Raw genomic sequence first — 6,000 nt, forward strand, 5'->3', positions numbered from 1 at the left:
GTTCTGGCCCTGACTAGCCATATAAATACAGTGGCATCAAGAGCAGTTCAGATGCTTAGAATACTGCAGTGAATAACTCACTTTCTGACTCCCCAAAGCCTGTTCACTGTCTGCCAAGTCAGGAGTGTGATAGAATACTCTCCGCTTGCCTGGATAAGTGCAGCTCCAACAATACTTAAGAAGCTTCACACCATGTAGGACAAAGCAGCCTGCTTGTTTGAGACCATGTCCACAAACATTCACTCCTTCCATCACCAATGCTCAGGAGCAGCAGTATGTACCATCCACGAGATGCACTGCAGAAATTCACCAAGGCTCCTTAGCCAATGCCTTCCAATCCCATGACCACTACCACCTAGAAGGACAAGGGCAGCAAATACATGCAACTCTAGTCTCCCAGCCTGTCTTGATCCCTTGCAATTTTCCTACCAATATAACGAGTCCACAGTGGATGCCATATCCCTAGACTGGCAGTCTTCCCTGGAAAATCTGGACAACAAGGACAACTACGTCAGACTCCTGCTCATCGACAACATCTCCGCCATCAGCACCATTATCCCCTCCAGACTGATCTCAAAACTCCAAGACCTCGGTCTCAGCTCTGCCTTCTGAAACTGGATCCCCCAGCTTCCTGACCCATAGACTACAATCAATGAAGATAGACAACTGCACCTCCTCCACAATAATACTCAACAATGGAGCTCCCCAAGGATGTGTCCTCAGCCCCCTTCTGTACTCCCTGTACACCCATAACTGTGCTGCCAAATTCTGTACAAACGCCATGTACAAGTTTGCTGATGACACCACCGCGGTAGGATGGATATCAAATAATGATGAGTCAGAATACAGAAAGGAGAGACAGGGCTTGGTGACATGGTACAATGATAACAACCTCTCTCTTAATGTCAGTAAAACTAAAGAAACGTCATTGATTTCAGAAAGAAATGAGGAGAACACACCCCCATCTACGTCAATGGAACGGAGGTTGAGAGAGTTGAGAGCATCAAGTTCGGAGGAGTGACAATAACAAACAATTTGACCTCATCTCCCTTAAACTTTCCCCCTCTCGTCTTGAACCTGTGTCCCCTTGTAATTGAAACTTCACCCCTGGGAGAAAGCTTCTGACTATCAACCCTATCTATGCCACTCATATTATTGTAGACCTTTATCAGGTCTCCTCTCAACGGCCAATTTTCTAGTGAAAACAATCCCAGTCTTTTTAATCTTTCCTCATAGCCAATGCCCTCGAGACCAGACAACATCCTGTTGAACCTTCTCTGTCCTCTTTCCAAAGCTTCCACATCCTTCTGGTGGTGTGGCGACCAAAACTGCACACAGTACTCCAAATGCAGCCTAACAAGGGTTTTATACCACTGCAACATGGTTTGCCAACTCTTGTAGTCCATGCCCCGGGCGATGAAGGCAAACATGCCCTATGCCTTCTTAATCACTTTGGCCACCTGTGTTGCCACTTTTAGGGAACTGTGGACCTGCACGCCCAGATCCATCTGAGTCTTAATGTTCCTAGGGGCTCTGCCATTTACAGTATAATTCACTCCTAAATTTATTCCTGCAAAATGCATCACCTTGCACTTGCCTGGATTAAACTCCATCTGTCATTTCTGTGCCCAAGTTGCCAATCTCTCTATATCCTGTTGTAGTCTTTCACAACCATTGGCACTATCAGCAACTTCATGTCATCTGCAAACTTGCTAATCAGACCACCCACATTTTCCTCCATATCATTTATATATATTACAAATGCTCTCTTTGAACCTCTTCCATTAGGCAGAAGATATAGAAGCTTGAACGCACACACCAGCAGGTTCAAGAACAGCTTCTCCCCTGCTGTTATTAGAATGATGAATGGACCTCTCTAACTTCAAATAATGTTGATCTCCTTAATACTGATCTTGTGTAGTGCACTTCCTGTGTTGTGTAACCCGTATGCCTTACTCTGTCCAGGTTTTATTTCAATCTATGATCTGTGTCTCCTTGCTTACCATGTTCTGCCTGTACTGCTTGCAAACAAAACTTTTCACTGTACTTAGATACACGTGACAATAAATAAACCAAATCAAACCAAACATGGAAACACCACCAAATACAAGTTCCTGCTCAAGCCACGCATCATCTTGACTTGGAAATGTATTGCCACTCCTTCAGTGTCACTGGGTCAAAATCTTGGAACTCCCTCCCTCACAGCATTCTGGTCTACCTATAGCAAATGGACTGCAGCGTTTCAAAAAGGCAATTCACCATCACCTTCTCAAAGGCAACTAAGGATGGGCAATAATTGCCAGTGACACCCACATCACATGAGTGACATAAAAAAAATCCATCACTCCATTTTGTTGGCCTGCTCGTAGTCTCAGTAGTGTCCATTACCCTCTTCTGGTGCTCCTAGTACTATAGGAGCTGCCTGGTCAATCGATAGCCATAGTTCTTGAGTGTAAGACATTATGCCACAGAGGGCGGAACTTATTCAAGTCATCCACACTGCTGTGAGGCAATCTTTCTTAAAGGTTCATGCAGAGGTGAGCAAAGTGCCTACTCTCCACCTTCCCCCAATCCATAAAGAGAGGAGAAAGGGATTGTGATGTTGTCACATATCTGGTGATTCCCTTTGATTGGCCAACTCTCTTAGTTTCTCATTCCTAAATTCAAGGCCCTGATACTCATCACACAAGAAAACTGATAATTTTTTCTTCACCTTTGCCCCATGGACTCCTATGAGTCCAATTCTGAGAAGTAACATATTCAAGTGTTTATTACAGTGTACATCATTTTAATGATGTATAAAGTCTGTAGAGGGATACAAATTTGTAATGTTTTTGCTGCTTGTTAACAAGTTGCTTTTTCCTGTTATGATTTGTTTTTGAGAGAAAGAGACAAAAGTTTCAACCATTTTTATCCCAATAGCTTTGCCAATTTAATCTGTATTTAAGAGGTTGTCCCTCCATTTATAACACAACACACTGAGGAATATTTGGAGAAATAAGTTGGAACACTTTCTGTGGTAAACAGAACATTGCATGATTTATCTAGGGAATAGGTTAGATAACAGTCTTAGTAATATAGCTGAAACCTCCTCTTATTCAGAATTAAGCACAATAGTTGTCTGTGCGAGAAGACTGGGAAGAGCATTATCAGCCGTGCAATGTTAAAGTTAAATTTGGATCAACTCATGAAGTGACTCACCATTATATGCCACTGAGGCTGCGTGAGGATACTGATAGACTTTATCTATTACCATGTTTAACGCATGATCAATCACAGGGACTACAGTGATTCAAGGAGGAGGTTCACCACTTAGACCATCTAGAGATGGACAATAAATGACAGCCTTGTCTGTGCCTCCACATCTGAAGATCACATTTTTAAAAATCAATGTAATTAAATGTTGGCAATTTGGTGTCTTCAGGTGCAAATGTCTACTCTAAGTTTTGAAATTTAAGGATAGTCAAATCTCAGTGTCTGCTAGATTCACATGAACAAGTACAGTAAATAAGATCACAGAACATACCAAAAGACCATGCAGACAAGTGAATACCATTGAAGTGTAGCCACACAGAAAGACCCTACAAATTGAAATGTAGTAGCAACCAGATTTTTGTTTAAGCTATAGAGGTTAAAGAATAAGTATTGGCCAAAAAAGCAAGGGAGAGAAAAGATGTCCTGATGTTTCTTTCAGATTGTTCATTGTCATCTTTTTATGTTAATTTGAGGATAGATAGAACTTTAGGTTAATGTCCTATCTAAGAGATGGCACCACCGACAGTGCAGCAGTTTCTCAATACTTGATGCAATCTAGATTTTGTACTCAAGTTTCTTTAACATGTACTTTCTAATTCAGAAGAGAGACTGAACCATATGAAATATAATTACAGCAATACTGACTGGATATTTATATACTTATGATTTGCTTAATTTTTGTCACCAAGAACATTTTGTTTTGACATTGCCAATGGCTGCAACCTGTCACTGCAGAAAGATGTGCAGAAAAATGAAGCATGAAAAGTGAGGTTGGGTAAAGAGATGGAACAAAGATAAAAGACTAGTATACAGTCATAGATGTGTCTGATACAGGAGTAATAATTGTGTGTAGCATTGTCTTCTCACAGTAAATGCCAGCATTATGGATATTTCAAGGGATGGAACAGACGATATTTTTCCATGTCTAAACAGCCATCTCCTAATAACCCAAGCAAGCCTCCATATTTGCCTTGAGATGAAAGTACGAAGATTTCCAAATGCCAATTCAGTGGTGACTTTTACAATTAGATAAGGTCACTGAATTAAAAAAATACTTAAGCTGACAAGAGAAACATGCTTAAAGACATGGCGTGTTATCAACAGCGCTTATTAAGTAAATGTCAGGTAAGCAAGTCATAACAGTCCTTTCAAACCCCTTTCCTAATTATGTTCTGCATTTGAGCCTATGCTCTAATAAAGAGGCTCAAAGATGTCACTGCCTCAATCATTAAGATGGGAATTTTAACCTTCATGATAGGCAGCATAGTATCTGACGCATCGATCAGTGGTGTAGCTCATGTTCCATTTTTATTGGCCTGATAAAAAATTCAGTAGAATTAAATAATACAGTACCCCTGAGGTTTTCTTTTTAAAAAAGGAGTCAATTCTTTATGAGAAGAGATTAACACTGTTTTTAAGATGCAAAGAAAAATGGAGGTATTTGAGAGCTGACTGCTGCACTGGGACTGCGGTTGCATAGGCCTGGGGGAACTGTATGGGATTTTTTGTACAATGCTGATCCAACTTCCTTTTGCTGACATTCAGCGGCTTTCTACACTGATGGACACAGCCACAGGTCCCACGGCACCCTTAGAGTAATAACCATGGATTCAGTACTTCCGGCTTTATACACTGGAAAAATGTATCCATTATCCGGATGATTAGTTTAATCCTCATGGCATTGCTCTGCTTTTTTGCTCCCCCTAAATCTCTCTCTTCTGTTTTCACTGGTTAACTGCTGCTCACATCCCATATATATTTCCCAGTCATTGTTAATTATCTGAGCCACGACTATTCTTCGTGAACCCTGTGGTTTGAGCAGAGTCAGATCCAAGGGCAATGTGGGAGCAGTGAAGCAGTTAAGAAACGTGAACAGAGCAGTGACTTGCGCTGCTGTCTTCTGTTTTTGTAATGACGTACAGTGCCTTTATTTCTAAGCAGAAAGTCTTCTCAAAATAAAACCAAAGAAAATCTCTTCAGAAAGTGGATAAAGTTCTGATTTTTTAAAATCTTCTTTTCTGAATGCCGAACAAATGTTTGCGTATGTTTTCCAGGACAGGCAACATTAGTCATAAAATATTTAGTTGGAAGTTGCGTATCTGATGCCAAAGCAGTAAAAATGTGGCAGATTGTGCCTGTTATATGGACCAGAAAGATCAGTCTAAATGCAAAAATGTATATTCTCTGTTTTACCCTCGTTTTTACTTTACTATTTTGTTTTCTCCTTTGCTTTCCCTTGTCCCTTAATTTCTCTTTCTGCAGCTGATTCTTTTCTTACACCAGTTCATATCGGGTTGTTCTCACTTTCCTGGGCCAGTGCACCATTTCTTGGTAACATGGATTTTTATCAATTGCAAGACCACGTGCCAAATTCCTGCCTTCGTGAGAGAGAGAGAGAGAGACAGATGTTAAGATTTAAGAACTTGCCTTCTTTACAATGAGATTGTGGTTCTGTATTGAGAAATTTGGAGCCTGCAGACCTACTGATTCCACAAAGGTGGCATTCCCTATGGGTGAATTTGTACAGTGTGACAGTTTGTTAACAGGATGTTGAGGCAGCTCAGTCAGATCTGAGATAACACAGTGTAGAGCTGGAGGAACACAGCAGGCCAGGCAGCATCAGAGGAGCAGGAAAGCTGACATTTCAGGTCGGGACCATTCTTCAGAAGAAGGGTTTTCTGAAGGAGTGTCCCGACCCGAAATGTCAGCTTTCCTGCTCCTCTGATGCTGCCTGGCCTGCTGTGT

General features: G+C 41.2%; 1 protein-coding gene across 1 annotated transcript in view; it reads left to right on the plus strand.

Moving 5' to 3' along the window:
- Positions 1-6,000, plus strand: part of LOC109924850 (protocadherin-9) — a 420,097-nt gene that overhangs the window by 52,850 nt on the left and 361,247 nt on the right. The window lies entirely within an intron of this gene.

The sequence above is a fragment of the Rhincodon typus genome, chromosome 6, assembly GCF_021869965.1.
Source record: "Rhincodon typus isolate 14 chromosome 6, sRhiTyp1.1, whole genome shotgun sequence".
Classification (NCBI taxonomy): Eukaryota; Metazoa; Chordata; class Chondrichthyes; order Orectolobiformes; family Rhincodontidae; genus Rhincodon; species Rhincodon typus.